Raw genomic sequence first — 17429 nt, forward strand, 5'->3', positions numbered from 1 at the left:
TGCGTCTATAGTACCACATGTCTAGAGAGAATTATCAAACTGTCTAGATGCCTACAACTAAATGTCTCGGTATCAGATGCGTTGAGGAATCGTATATCAGAATATTGGATATGTGAAACAGATATCGCATATAAATTCACCATATTACTTTCATAAGACGAGTATAGAGTCATTCACCAAGCCATTTCTCTCAGTGTAATTGTCACATATTAATATCATACATAAAAGATATTTATTAATTACAACCTAAAAATCTAAAAAATAAAATTAAAAATAATAAATAATAAAAAATAAAATTAAGATTTATACAGAAAACACTTGGCGTGTCCATCGTATAAATAATATAAAAAAAAATTAGTTCTTAAAAATAATAGTTAATTAGCACGTTTTGGATGCATATCGTTAATTTAACTTTAAACATCAAAAAGTTACATAAATCCTAAACATGGCTAAATTTTACTCAGTGCATTTTTATTTGACAATAACTTCTTAGAAAATGATCAAAATTCAATCTTTTTTTCTTTAACTAGTATAGAAAATATCGGAAAATATGAATCTATTAATGTTTTACAATTCAAGTTGAAAACAGTTGCAATGAAAAAACAAAAAATACATTTTTGAGAAGAGCAACGTTTGAGAAGTCAGTCTGAATAAATTTTACCTATATTTAGAGTTCTAGAGTTAAATAAATTTCGTACAGAATAACAACCGTTGCACGTTCAATCTCATGAATGCTGCGTCAATTATAAACGTAATAACGATCCGCATAGAAATTTCTTAGTATTTTCCCAAATGCAGGTTAGATTCCAATCAGAATGCCTAACTTTATCCCAAAATAGATTATCCCACTACGATACCAATTGGGAATATCATTCTTATCCCAAAATAGATTATTCCATTACGATACCAATTGGGAACTCCATTCTTGTCCCAAACATGGATTGTCTGTCTAAACAGGAATCTGTTGAAATAAGAACATTAAGAAAACTCGAGCTTTTTGAAATACTTTTTCTGCATTAGTTTTATTAATAAAGATATTTCCCTAGCTTGCATTGTTTATCTTAAAACGTAAAATAATATATTTCGTTTTATATGTAATATAAAATACATTTATATATCCGAGCATAATTTAACGATTTTATACATTTATATGTCGAAAGAATTTATGGGATTTATCTTATATATATTTTTTTACTTTCTTACTGGATACAATTTAGCCATGTTTAAGATTTACGTAACTTTTTGATGTTTAAAGTTAAACGGCATTCAACGATATGCATCCAAAACGTGCTAATTGACTATTATTTTTAACTAATTTTTTTTATACATTATTTATACGATGGGTACGCCAAGTGTTTTCTGTATAAATCTTAATTTTATTTTTTATTATTACATCTTTACAAGTATGTGTGTGTACGTATTATTTGTAATGAGTAAATACTCAAAATGTTACATATATTTTGCTGAATTTTAATTTAAAATGTAAACCAGAAAAAATCTTTAGAAAAATATTAGGGATGACCAAATAGGATCTGTTTTCTTACATAGAGATTTGTATGTTTAAAACATTACACTTTTAACCAGAACCTACATAGATTTCCCATCTAGAACCTATAATTATTGTGGGAAATCAAGCTAGATACCAATTAAATCCTAAAAGTATTTCCTATGCGAGAAAACATGATGTACGATATGAGCAAATAATACAAATTTCGATGACTGTGCAAATGAAAACATGGTGTTGCATTCTTTGACATACAAGGCCGTTTCACAACAACCATATGATGGATGAATAACTCAGATATAAGAGAGAGCACTTATTCATTTTTTCGATCAAGGAGGTCCGATAACACGTATACACGAACAAGTGCAACTTTCTTCTTTTACTTTGATCTTATGTAATGTCAATAACGGTATCCGCGAGAAGACCGCAAGGGGCGGGACGATTTCACCTGACGATTTTGGCGCTAACGCCAGCGATCTTAAATCGCGCGCGAACGTGTCATCTCTCTACGCTCGTTCGTTTCTCAACGCCACCAACGATTTCGTCGAGCCGAGGAGCATTCGTAATTGAAAAACCTATCATGAGGATCCGCGTTATCAGCGCCGTTTACCGTCATTGAAAACAGATATATTTCTGAGAGGAAACACACACGCGCAGCGATCATATGACTGCGAATCTCAAAGCTGCGCGCTGATACGCGAACTCGCTTGCGCAGTTGATTCGCAACCTCTATCGAGAAAACAACAGCCAACGAGACAAAATGCGAGTCGCAATGAAGAAAGAAAATCAACGAGAAGATAACGGCTTCTCATGCTGTGTTGTGCGTAATCGCTTTCCGAGTATGTAAACTGAATAAAGAAACAGATAAATATGCAAGTGGCGCAAAGAGAAGACGTGTATCGATAGAAGAACTTTGTTTTTCATCGCGAGTCCCTACCAATTAAATTATTAAATAATATTGACTTACTTATGTAATTATTATTAATTTATACTTATTATTAACAATTAAATAATACTAAAACTATCAATTTGATTTTGAGAACGCGACGAGTCATGCGAGGAGAATACGCCGAGAGGCAGATTAATGCGGAGCCAAATGTGCGAGATTGCACGCACAAAGTAATAACTTATGTGTTGCTAGAATTGTTTTCCAAAAGCCCGAGAGAGTCTCGTGCCGTATGTTGCGATGCATACGCCAACACCTGTTTACTCGCGCGCACATTTCGTCAGTGCAGTTACGTATGGTTGATTCACTTTGTCTTGTTATTTTGTATCATCACTATCGCGTAATTTAATCTCGCGCGTACGCTTTTACTCTTACGATATTAGTAGAAAAATTTTCATGTGTGCGTGACACACGCAATAGTACGTGTGCCATATGATCCGCTTGTATCCGGTAGGCTGAAATTTAATCTCGATTATGTGCCATATCTCTCTCTCTCTTCCTCTCTTCCTCCACTCCCTTTCCTCTTTTTCTCGAATATATCATATTCTAAAGTGCACGTATTTTTCTCTCTTCCCGTCCAGAAGCCCCGTGTCATCGATTATCGAATGTTCCAAATTAATATCTACGCAAATAGAAAGTTTAGTATCTACAAACTGCGTACGGATAATTCTCAAGCGGTTTAAGACCATGAAATAATTGACGTCTGGAGACATTTTATTGGAACAAATTGTAAATTGAATGGTTACTACGATATTTAAGGGATACCGAAATGGATGACGAATTCGAATAACATTGAATAACGCGTCACTGTCTATAACAGAATATCTATATATAACAGAAGTCACCGTCACTAATACGATCATATTATCCTTTTCATGCTTTTTGTATTGGGTTGATTCGTAAGTCTGTGCAAATTTTTAAACAAGATTGAAATGCATCTTATTCTTTTCAAAAACAATTTTAATCAATAACAGATACACCATTCTGTTCGACAATTTTTTGCTGTCTTTTACATAATTTTATAATTTCCCTCCCGTCAAAGTCTTATATTTTTCCAGCGAAGAAACGTGATTTTACATGAATCTTCACATATTTTAAAGAAGCGAAACTTCTATCGTCCAAGAAGTTCTGCAATGAGTGAAACAAATAATAATCCGAACAGGCAATGTCGGATGAATATGGTAGATAAGGCAAAATGTCCCAACTCTAACAATTTTTAAGGAAGTAAAAAAGCACAATAACTTTATATACTCTTTTGCGATTTTAACCACAAAAATAGTTATAAAAACCATTGTTTTAATAAATATTATTAGAAATATGGTTCTTCTAATTACTTTTCTGATTAAAATCACAAAAAGTATAGTTGACGCCGAAAGCAACTATATTTTTTCTCAGTGCATATACATAGATAACCAACTATGTATGAAACACTATCCTCCTAATACTAATATGGGAATGCCAATTAGACGAAAATCCACAAAAACTTATATGTATTAACCTAATAAATATATATAGACTTTATATAAAAATGTATGATACTTAATATAAAGATATAAAATTTTAAAAATGTAAAAATAATAAAATATTGCTTGAAATTTTCATTAGCGGAGCAAACGCAATGAAAATTGAAGATGTTGAAACAAATATGGGATGAAGGAATTATATTGAGTACTTGGAGATAGTGTCCTTATATAATAGCGTCCTTATATAAAAGAGAAGATAAAAAAAGGTAAAGAATTATAGAGGAATCTCGTTGTTATCTAAAGCTAATAAAATTTACGCAGAAAGTTTTTACAAGCTACGGAATTATTATATCAAGTAAATATTTGTGTCAACTAACACCTCCAGATGTCAATTTTAAAGTTTTTTTATCATTTCATTTATCATTTTTTATCATCACATATTGAGCAACGCTCCAATTTATTATTGTATATACTTTCCGCGTTTGAAAGCATTTGCAATTCTGTGCGACCAATGTGACGTATAAACTGCGGAAAAGAGTCAGTATTTCGCCGATAAAGTTTCCAAGTATGATATTCTCCCTTCGCGATACGCGACATTCATGGACGTCTCATTTAAATCTCTCTTTCGCTTGAATTGAAAAAGGAAAAAAAGAACTAGAAAAAGGCACAGCAGACGATCTCTTTCTCTCGACACGCGAATTTTCCTCTCACGTGAGAATTCTCTCTCGGAGCTTTTTTCTCTCTCACGCTATTTCTCGTACGATGATTGCAACGGCCACAACACCGGCTTAAGATTGGCCGTTCGATTGTGCAACTATCGACCGAGAATAGTTCATACTTACAGGAGTAGGCTACTGAGAGAAGCGCCGTCAGGCATCATAATAACCTCCGTTCGAGTCGCTGTTTTCACGGTCCAGCGGTATGCACCGTCGTGCTAAACTAAAGTGGACAAGCTGTTGAAAGCCACACTACTACTTGCCGCTCGTTTCGATCGTGTTTAGGAAAAGTCGACGTGGTTGCGCGACAAAGTCGTCTCGCGGCCTGAAATCCTGAATCGAGGTTTTAGCAATTGCTACACGGAGAACCGGTGGTAACTTATATGTGATCGAGAGAATGAGGTGAGGAAAGGGATACACGTGTTCGAATTCGCAAAGGTGTTCACATTCCTTAAGAAGTCACGCCACTTCGAGACATTGGAAAGAAACGACAGAAATCACTAATCTTTTTCAACATAACCATAAATTATAATTTTCTTTATTTACAACGTTTAGTACGTAGTGACAATTTTATGAAAATAGTTTTAAAATAGTTTTAAAAAATGGTTGCGTTGAAAAAAATTAGTGATATCTGACGTTTTTTCAGCGTCTTAGAGTGGTGTGACTTCTTAACGATGATACGCGCGCAGGACGTTGTTATTGCTTTGCTCTCATTGAATTTGATTATCTAACGATTACATTGTATCGTCGTCTATCGACTAACTTTCTTCTTCGTTTGTTGTTGAGTCCATTTTTTTTTATAAAACACATGCATCAAGAATAATTAATCGTACCAATTATAATTTCTAATTTTAATTTACAATTCTAGAACTACAGTTCGATAGACAAAGAAGAACTTTAGACTATCTCGCTGGACGTGGCGTACAACATTTGTCTTGGTTACTAAGTTGTTGGTGAAACCACTTCGTAAGCGGAAGGCGTCAGAAATGTAGACAAGAAACACGAGGAGAAGGAGGAGGGGAGGGTAACACGGTACTTCCTCTTTTTTCCTTTTGTTTTTTTTTGAAACGAGAATACGTCGAGCGAGTGATGGAAGCCCGTTGGAAAGGTAAGCGATGCGTGCGATGCACATACGTTGATGAGATCACGACTGGCGTCCGGCCAGCGACGTGAAAAGTCAGTTGACTTTTCCTCGGGTCGATCGCTATTCCCCAAATATCCGAACTGATCGTGTAATCTTCACGTAGCGTATCTGAATCCTACAAATTGCTGCAGAATCGGCGAAAAGCGGGATACACACGGACGCTCATCGAAATTTGAAACATGTCTTTTTCCGAATGAACAAAACTACATGTCGAAAAAATACATTATCCCTCACGAATCTTTAAGTGTTGATATTCGACGTCCCGATTGGTTGAATCTCAAATAAAATTTCTGCAGAATTGCACTTTGAATGATAATTAATATTTTATTATTTGACCCCGTGCCTTTCCTCTCTGAAGCTTCATTCGCGATAAGCTCGAGGAATTAAATATAAAACGTCGCGACGCTTAGCTAGCAAAACATCTGTCAGTAATCCCACCCAATTAACCTAACAGAGATAAAACACTGGAGGAAAATAAACTCGGACCACTAACATTTATATTCTCTCCTCTAATTGCAAGCCTCGTATCATGTTCATTAAATTCATGAAAAAAACTGCGATAGAAGGAAGTTGTGTAACACGACTGATCAAAGCGAGAAATCGACGCTGCAAAATGCATAATGCGTTCACATAAATGTTATTTGTTTCAAGTATCTCGTAAGTTTATGTCTACGAATCTATCACAAGTTTATCATAAGCATTAAATTTATCTGAAATGCATTCTGAATTCTAATAAGTTTAGCATTTCAATTAAGAATATTAAATAAAAACAAAAATTCGATTTGCTTACTAATCGAATCAACCAACCAATCGAATAAAACCAATTTTTTCTTCAATAGGGTTTATAATATTTTTGTCAAGAAGTAAAATCTCCTTTCGTGTATACGATAATAAATTTTCCTCAAATTTATGAGGAATATATTTTCAAACTGTATTATCAACAAAGTATTCTTTGTTAAGGCTCCTGACTCTTCGCATTGTCTATCTCTTTTTAATGCCATCAGAAGCGAGAAAATGCATGCTAAAAATTCTTGCAAAATATATTAAAATAAAAAGATATATCTATAAAGTGACACTTGCAATCGATTAAATAAATCTGTGAAATATTCCGTGCATTCCTCTTTTGCTTTAATAATCAATAATTTGTCGTAAATTAACGTGACATACGATTCATCTTCTTAACATGACATACGATTCATCTTCTTAACCTATTTCTTCGCATTCAGATTAATTTACAATAAATTATTGTAATTTGATTGTTAGAGCAAAAGGGGAGTGCACGGAATATCTTACAAATTTGTTTAATCGATTATTTCAACGTATTTCGCAAAAATTTTTAGCATTTTCTCACTTCTGACGTCATTAAAAAGAGATAGACAATGCAAGGAGTTTTAAAGATAACCATTAAAAGAAGAAATGTAAACAGAATAATCGCTTGTCTTAGCAGTAAAATGATACTTATCTGCGTGTACACGCAAGAATACGTACTGTATTCAAATATAAATGTTACTTATTACAAATATTTCCTAAGTTTATATAGTCGCGAATCTCAAAAATTTATCATAAGCATTAAATTTATTCGAAATATACTCTGAATTCTACTAATTTAACATTTTACTAAAAAATATTAAATCAAAAGAAAAATTCGGTTTACTTACTACATAATATCTTACTACATAAAATCGAGCCTACTTTATTTTTGATAAAATTTTATAATATTTTTGTAAAAAGAATAAATTCCTCTCACAAATGTATGATAATAAACGTTCTTAAAATTTATGATATTTTAAGATCATTATCAAGAAAATGCTGTCTGTTGGAGATAACCATCACTTGAAAGAAGGAAAATAGAGTGAGTAATCACTTATCTTAGCAGTAAAATGACATTTTTCCCTGTGTATGTAGGATCTATGGTTTTCAAGAAAAAGGAACAGCATGATACGAGAATGCATACGTACTGCTATCCACCTGCTATTCGCGCATATTTCATTAAGGAGACTATTTTGGTTGATAAAAAAAATCGATTTGTTTTATTTTATCACAATTTAAGATCTAGAAAGTATGATCCTGAGAGAATTTTTCAAAATTCGGAAAGTAACCAAAGTTATTGGACTATATGTCAAACGGCACGCAGGTAGAAAATCCGAGCACTCGGAATTCCCGGAATGTTAGCACTTCGGCACTCGGACACAAAACACTTGTTCCCTCTTTCTGTTCGTGTGTAGAGATACCAGTTCTTAAATATAAAAGCCTGTAAATAGGCAGAATACTAAGAATAGACTTTCGAAAAAAACCATTGAACACGAATGTTCAGGACGTGAGAATGGTAAAGCAGCCACATTACAAACGGACTTTTAAAGAAGTTAAAAGAGATGGTAAAAAAAAAATAAAATTTCAAGGAAATCAATGATCAAGTGAAGCAGCGGTTACCTTCAAACAATTCCTTAAGAAACGTCTTGTTTGATCGCGCTAAGTAAAAGAGTCTCTTGATGAAAAGATAACAATTCTGATAAACTGCCGCCGACGCGGTGTTGATTTCGTCCTCGTGATCCTTACGTAAATACGAAACGCCTCTCTCTTTCTCTCTAACGTATATCTAACTGTCCATAGAAGAGACGCGTATGAGTATCTAAGAAAGGGTAATGTATCGCGCGACCCAAACGACATTGTAACGTCATCTTCATTGATCGTTCAGTGGCCACGACGTCAAGCAACGTCGTTGCCGGAACGTTGCGAGAGAGTGAACTTGTTCACGCCGTGAGCAAATTCGGTCGCTACCTTCACACGAGCTCGTTCACGTAGCTCGGCAAGAGCACCATCTACCATTCGGAAGTACGAAAGTAAATATTTTCAGAAGAGACTTTCAACTAATATATATAGAACGTTGGAAAAAAACGCGGAGATAATTTCCACTCTACAACAATTTATATCTGAGATTCGCAATTTTTTGTGCAATATTTACGATATTAGGATTGAATACCTCACTTCCTGTGTCAAAAGTCGAGATTCTATTAAGATAAAGTCCATCTAAAGTCAGCTGGGAAATAAGCTTCTCTCATTTATTCATATCTCTGACAAGAGTGTCGGGCACATCAATCGATGAGAATTTTCTCTGGCTAAAATAATCAGCGAATCAAGAATAAGAATTAATCAATCGTCATACATGTAGTTACAAATAATTTAATCAACTGATGAAATAAATTATTGATCGTTGTATAATCAATCACATCAAAATTAGATTAATAATCAATTTCATCAAACAACGAAATTACTTGTGATTAATCGTTGATTTGCTGATTATTTTAGTCACAAAAAAACTTTTGTCGATTAATACCCAACACTTTCCGATTCCTTTTCAATCGGCCTAAAAACACTTACAGATGCAGACTTTTTAAGGAAAAATCATGTCAGTCTTTAACAAGAAATAATGCTCGGTTCAGCAAGAGACATCGCTCAATGTGCGTTAAATGTGCCATATTCTCAGATCATAAGAATCGAATAATTTATAAGAATTTCAAACGGTTAAAGAAATTCAAAAGATTAGAAATTTACAAGATGTAGACATTGTAGATCATACAATAAACGTTAACATAAAGTAAAAGTACCAATGAATATCACGTACCTAACTCTGGATATTCTTATTATTTTGGTCTTTAAATATGAATATCTAAACTTTCAAGAGAAGACATATATAGGGCGTCTATTATAAGAGTGTTAATAGCACGTGTGTAGGTAGATTAAGTCAAACTGAATAAACATTTCTTATACCATTTTGCAAACAACATGTAAAATTTTGAGTTAATTAAAGATGATTGATAAATGATCACGCGCGATGTGGATGAGCTGTGATGGCGATATCTGCTGCCATGTGCTTGTACATTAAGTCAAACTGATCAAAAAAGTGTTCTATTATTTAACAAATAACCATATAGATTTTTAGTTATTTATCGAAATTTTGATCCTATTTTCAGCCTTACTATTCCATTCGTTTTGATACTCTGAAACCCTACATTAACCTTTTTTCATTTTATTTAACCTACCCAAGTTGAAATTTTGATCCTACTTTTAGCCTCACTATTCCATTCAACACATATTTTGAAAGTGGAAAGGCAAATTTCGAACATCATCAGAGTCAAAGTAGGAGTAATATCAATTGTATCATTAGAATTAAATATACTTTGCTAACTTAGCTCCTATTTTGTTTTGTTTTGTTTTGCTCCAAGATTTAACATAGAGTCAAAATTTTGATTCGAGAAGATTAGTAAATTATGGCGCGCAATCATACATCAATCTTCTTTAATGAATAACTAAAAATCTATGTGGTTATTTGTAAAATAGTAGAGAACTTTTTGACTTAATCTATAAGCGCACAATAGCAGACGTTGCCATGACAGCTCATCTACCGTATCGCGTGTGATCATTCATCAGTTTTCTTTAACTAATAAAATTTTATGTAATTGTTTGCAAAATGATAGAAAAATTTTTTGTTCAGTTTGACCTAATCTACACACGCATACTACTGGCACTCTTACGTCAGACATCTTATACATATATTTAAATGTGTACATATATTCTACGTTAAAAATTTAAATATTTGCGTTTAAGGCCCGATCCACACACTATCGCTCACGCTCTGCTCACGGTCCGATCATATTCCTTGAGTATTCACACTATCGAGTCGCTCACGATCCAATCCTAAATGATCAGTATAGTTTCTACCTTCCGTCGTGAAGTTCATTAAATTTTTTCCCGAAAAATGGCGCTATTTTCTGGTAAAGAATTAATCATAATTGCTATGGCACTAGACGATGAAGATAGAGAAAGTGAGAAGTGTAAAACAAAAAGAAAGATAAGATCTATGTGGGTTTATCCCAGTTTGATCAATAGAAAAACTGAAGAAGAATATTTCACATTATATTCCCATTTAGTAGACAATGAGGATAAATTTGTCAAATTTTCGAATGAGTGCAAGCACATTCGAAATGGTATTGTCAAAAATTGAAAAATCGATCGGAAGCCTGTTCATACTACAGCTCCAGACAAATTCGGTACAGCTCCAGACAAATTCGGTCACGCTCCAGCAAAATATTCTTTCGAAGGAACATTGTTGGAGCGAGAGCGGAGCGAGAGCGGAGCGAGACCGGACCGGAACTGTAATGTTACTCATAGTGTGAATACGTACAAACAATAGAAGAATATTTGATTGAACCGTGAGCGGACCGTGAGCGGACCAACAGTATAGATCGGGCCTAAAGATAACAAAAATGTTCAGAGTTAAATACACGCCATGCATTGACACTTTTATCTTACATCGTTCTCGTAATCGCTCTCGCAATTGTATCGCGTGTTTCAGAGCAGTATCCCTTAACAAGTCAATAGGCTGAGAAATTAGGGATGCTCACCTCGAAGACGGCTCTTCGTCGTCATATCTTAGCATAGTAAGACTTTCATTCAGCGCGCTCGCACCTGGTCGGTCGGAAGAAACTCGCCTTTTGTATCCTTCTTCGCGCACTCACAAGACAAAGTCGGTCGATATAAGTCAGTCAGTCAGTCAGTCAGTCAGTCGGTCGATCAGTCAATTAATTAGTCTGTCAACAATCAATCTCTGCCGATATTCTTCGCCGATTGTCGTTTCCGTACGCGTCATCGCCACGATATCGCGGCATCATGGAATTCCCAGCGAAAATGTTTCGCTCACGCTGGAAAGCCTGCTCTCTCGAGCTCGGCCGTGTTGCTAATTCGACGCTTTATACTTTTCCCTCGACGTGCATGTTACCGATCCTTCGCGCGAATTCGCAGCACTTTCGGCGTGCACTCGATGACTGATTGAACCGACCCAGCGGGGTCAGGGTTAGTCAGGGAAAGTCTTCGATCCGGACGATCGGCGGTGCGGGAAGAAACACTCGATCGAAGCGAAGCCGCTCTTTTCGCGTTCAAGAGGCGCGCGTGTGTGTCTCTCTCTCTCTCCCTCCCTCTCTCTTTCTTTCTCTCTTGGTCGAATTTATTTTCCGCGCAACTGGGGAGCGAGCCGAAAGCAGCGTGCTCGCGTCACCGGTTATCGATACAATACAAAAGGTTCACCGACACCATCCGACAGCAGACGCGTCGTACGGAAAAAGCTCGCGACCTTGCGGCGCGACCGTTCGATTAGAAGGAAAAGCGTGCAACAGCTTTGAGCGCCGCTCAATCGAGAGAGCTGTATGTTCGAGGGGTGCCTCTCTCTCTCTGGAGTTCTCTCTCTTTCTCTCTTTCCTTCTCTCCACTTCTATCGTCCCAAATATAAATCTCGAAATACAAGTCAGGCGGTGGCGGTATTCACCGACGAATCGTTCCTCGATATTCGGTCGGAGGATCCACCGAGCGCTACGAATCTCCGTGCGTCCGCGATCGGCCAACGTGAAAAATGGAGGCGCGGTTCAAATTGACGGCGTCTTCTTCGCGAATGGATAAGGCACTTCGACCGGTCGTCCGTCACTATTCCTTACATCCGGTCACGTACGTTAGGCGCGGCGAGACCGACGAACGATACGATCGCGTGTTGCATTCGTCGCAATGTACGTACACACGTACCTCCGTACGTACGAACGAACGGACGGACGGACGACTCGCGTTTGCTCGCTCTTGGCGCCGCGCGCGCGCGCAACGTAGGCCAATCCGTTCGTGAGCGCGCGCCGTGCTAGACTGACGGCCGATTCGAGTGACCGACGAGGCAGAGAGCGCGCGAGGCGGCGCCGCGGCCGCTACAAACCGGCGCGGCGCGGCGCGTGCCTTCGCAGTAGATACGATAAGGGATGTGCGATTCGGCGATACGTCGCAAGCGTTACGATTTTTTTCTCTTCAATCGCAATGCAATTGGACTTTTACCATAAAATAGTGCCTGCGAATTCAAAGTCACTCGTCACTTTAGTTAAGTATCTGTGCAACTATCGCGCGATAATCCATGATATTTTATACCATCTAATCCAAACTTATATATTTATATATTTAGATTTATATATTTTAATATATTTATAATATATATATATAATAATTTAAAAATGTTAAATTACGCTATTTTTTTTTATATATGATTTATATATATTTTAATATATTTGTATTATATATGTATCTCATGAGATTATATATATATATATATATATATAACAATTTTAAAATTCTATATATTTTTATATATATATTTTATATATAATTTTAAGATTATATATATATATGTATATATATATATATATATAATATATATATATATATATATATATTTATATATATATATATATTATAACAATTTTAAAATGTTAGATTACGCTATTTCTTTTTATATATGATTTATATATATTTTTTATACATGTTTCAGAAGAGATTATTAAAGATCGCTACACTTAATATTGATTGTCGTTAATATTTTAATAAAAAAAAAATATTTTAATAACAAAAACGTAGTCTTATTATTTTATGAAGAGAATGTTGACAATTAATTATTATAATTAATTAAACCTGTAATAACACATCTTAGTATATTGCATGTTTTAATAAGTCATTTCTAAAAACGAGTGATTCGGAAATAAGTTTTGTAAAATATGTCTCTCATTTTGCCCCGCGTAGAAAGTATAATGAGGTTAAATGATGTTTTTAAGATCATTTAACTTCATTATGCTTTCATTTTTAATTATTTTTTCCTAGTAAAACTTGTGTTTTCTTATAGTGGATATTTCAAAGAATATTTTGATGCAGTATGAAGAGAGAGTAGATTTATTTATTTTTAATATGTTTAACATTTATTTTAACAATATGGCCCCTCATGCCCCAACATGCTCCAAGTTCCTTTATTATTAAAAATCATTAACGATATATAATCGTGTGTGATTTAAAAACATATGCGATATATCACATTCCTTGTAATAAACGATGACGATCTCATGAGATTCAATAAATCATATGTAGAAAAAATTGACAAATATCATGCGTAACTGAAGAATCCTGACTTTATATATTAATTTCGTCATTACAACTTCCCATAAAAAGGAATCCCGACGTGAAGACAAGCACGTAATCAATAACGAAGTATCGGAGTAAACTAAAGCAATTACTAAGTAGGAACAAGGTTATCCCCGTATACAACGGTATCTCGGAAAAATCGAAGCGAGGTCGCTGAAAGTAAAGAGGTGTTGAAATACCATTCTTAACATACGTACTAACGACACCGATGACATTTTACAAATGCCAATCCGCGACATTTTGCCCGGACTTTGTCCCAAATATTACACAGTATGTCAATATATTAAAGCTCGTATGAATCAACATTAAAGTCCACATTACACAATTCCCCCAAGGTGTCGTGAAGCACTCAGCGATATCGATGAGAGATAACTCCAACCGCGGTTTACCGCAAATGAGCGCAGCGACAATTTCAATTTCGCGAAGGACAAAGCAAAAATTCCGAGCCAGCTCGCAAAAAAATAGAAAAAATTTTCGCCAAAAGGCTCGATTAATTCGAGCTGCGGTCTAATCGGCCCCGTCGAAATTTACCGCGCCACAGAGCCGTGGCCTTCTCTCACCGGTCGGTATATTAATCTCACTAATTGCACATTAAATATATCGCGTCGCGTACACCACATCGTGCGCTTCTCGGAACGCTTCCGTGTAGTCCCGATAATTAAGAGATCACGCCATCCTGAAGCACTGAAAAAGATGTCAGAAATCACTAATGCTTTCAACGCAACTATAAATTATGAACCATTTTCTTTATTTACGTTTAGCATTTGGTTTGATGAAAATTTTGTGTGAAAATAATTTTTAAAAAATTAATTAAGAAATAGCCGAGTTATAGGATACCCCGCAAAGCTCTTTTGCTGAAACGCGCACTAATAATGTATACAATATCTCGAAAATCAATTGTCCAATTGATTTATAATTTGGTGCACATATTCTTAACAAGATTATCAAGGACGCAACGTAGGAGTTTAAAAATAAAAAATTGTGGAAGTTACAGAAAGTTGAAAGCAAAAATCCAATCTTTGTCTGAAAATTTAACTTGAGACATATATTATAAAAAAATTGTTAACTATATCTAAAAAATTCTACCTGTGTCCTGACTAATCTTGTTAAGAATATGTGTGCCAAATTAGAAGTTAATCGGACTATTATTTTATATATATATAATTCGACTATTTTTTAATATTTTTTAGAAAAATGTTTACAAAATCTTCATCGAACCATATACTAAATATTGTAAATAAAAAAAATTGCTCATAATTTATAGCTATGTCGAAAAAAATTAGTGACGTTTCTTTTCAACATCTCAAGGTAGGGTCCCTTAACTTTCCGGCGGGTGCATAGCAGCACTGAATGCTGCAGTTTTAATTTTTGAGTGTTGCAGTTTTTATCTTTTGTCAGACAGGTCAGCGTTGCAGTTTGGCAGCTGTGAATCTAAATGAAGAAATAAGTTATTTTCATTCTGAGGAATGATTTTAGCTCGTTCATCGAGAGAAACAATTCATCCCACTTTCTACACGACCTTAACTCATTTGAACACTTATGGATATGTTAATTTTAAAGGTGGAGCACCGAGTGCTGCACGCGCCTCCCGTGAGTGTGCTAAAGACACACCCGCTGCAGAGTTAAGTAACCCGGTGAAAACATTTCCCGCCCGATATTTATGAATAATTAGCGGACGCGTCTTGCGGTCTAATATTTACGAATGTAACTCGACCGTGGAGGAGAAGGAAGACGTAGCAAAAGTCGCGTGACCAGGAAACTAATGAGAACTCCGACGAAACGTGCTGTCGTCGCCCAGGGCTTTCTCGGTCGCGCCACATGAAGACGATGAGGACGACGACGACGATGAGGACGACGACGACGACGAGGACGACGACGACATACATCTGGCCACGCGTGTCTTTGGCGCTTGTATCAAGAGAGACGCGTCGAACCCGCTGCCGCAACGATATATCATCATCGCTGACACAGTCCTCCATCTGTCCGTCCGCGCTGATTTAATTAAGCCGCGTCGGCTGACGAATTAAGATTCGCGCGATCTTGCATTCACTCCTCGGACGGAATAGGGCAAAAAAGAACGCGAGACACTCATCGACACACTCGGAACAAGATGGAAGTGAGCACGCGACCTCACGAAAGAAACGCCCGGAACAGCGGTTTCGTGCAGGCGTGTCGTGAAAAATGAAATGCCCGACTACGTCGTTAATATCGCGCAACGTGACGATCCGTCAAGAATTTCGTCCTCGCCGAGGTCACTATCCTGGTCAGGCGGCGCCTTTTTCGGCGTGTCATTATTAGCCGCGTCTTTCAGCGAGCACGCCGATTAAGGTGAATCCAATAGAAAGGTTTTCGTCAGTCAAAAACGCAAGTCAGTCTCATACGTTATTGAGGATCGTCTACACTGAGAGAAGAATTTAGTAAATATTATCAAAATTTGGTTACTATTACTAAATGATAGACGTAAATATAGCGGGCCAAAGCTATGACAATACTTATTAATTAATTTAGTTCTGTAAAATAAATTATTTATTTGACAGAAGTAAAATTTATTTGCTTCCAGAATATATTTGGTAAATAAAACTTAGTGAATAGTTGAGCAAAATAAGCGATTTTGTAGTAGTTACAAAATTTTTGGTAGGTTCAACCAACCATCTGTAATAATAGATATTGAAACGATGTAATAGCTGCAAATGAATGAATTTTTCGTTGTGCTGCAACAAAACATACTTATACTGGTAACAAAATAGAGCTTGTGCTTACTGAATTTTTTATTATATAGGATATAACGATTTCATAACAATTATCAAATATCTGTTCATAACTGTAATATATTTCATATTAAATATTTAACATTAAATAATTATTACTAAATTATTTAATTGATGTTACTGTGAATGCAATTACGTCATACTCCCGATCTATTAAATATTTGGTAATTATTATCATATTTAGTATTAGTTACTAAGGATTCAATGAATTTCTGTAACTAAATGCAGTTTGTTATAGTTACCAGTCTTTTCTCTCAGTGTACAACGCGCAGAGCAAGCTTGGAGTAAAAGAGAAAAATCATTTATTTCGCTTATGTCTGTGCTTTAACTTCCTTATATAGAAAGTATGTTTCTTGTGAATAAAAGAAATACACTGGCAGAAAAAGTTTTGCTAATTTAACAAAACACTAGCACCCGTAACAAATTGTTCGTCGGTATAGGACAGTCAATGACCGTGTAATGGAAACAAATGATTTGTTACTTTCAATTTGTTACTGCGAGCAACACTTCCGTAATGGAGACATGACTAGCTTAACCTAAATAAACGATAACAAACGTAACTTGTATCTCAGGCAATATATGTTTGTTAAAATGACAAATGATGAGAAATGATTTGCAAGAGTAACTATTCGATCTGTTTCCCTAACGATCATCAAACAGCAAACGTGCTTTTGTTCTAATAACAAAGGATTTTTCTCTGTATACTTCCAAAGGATGTCAGGAGGATAAAGTATAACGGTATAAACGCGAAATAAATTCTTTTTATTTCTTAACCTAACTTACCGTCAGGCTTACTCCGCGTGTCTTATTATACGTTATAAATCTTTTACCAAAATTCCAAAAATATTGCCTTTCTCTCTCTCTCTCTCTCTCTCTCTCTCTCTCTCTCTCTCTCT

This window comes from Odontomachus brunneus, unplaced genomic scaffold, assembly GCF_010583005.1.
Source record: "Odontomachus brunneus isolate Ranch 3 - 2012 unplaced genomic scaffold, Obru_v1 Obru_scaffold_188, whole genome shotgun sequence".
Classification (NCBI taxonomy): domain Eukaryota; kingdom Metazoa; phylum Arthropoda; class Insecta; order Hymenoptera; family Formicidae; genus Odontomachus; species Odontomachus brunneus.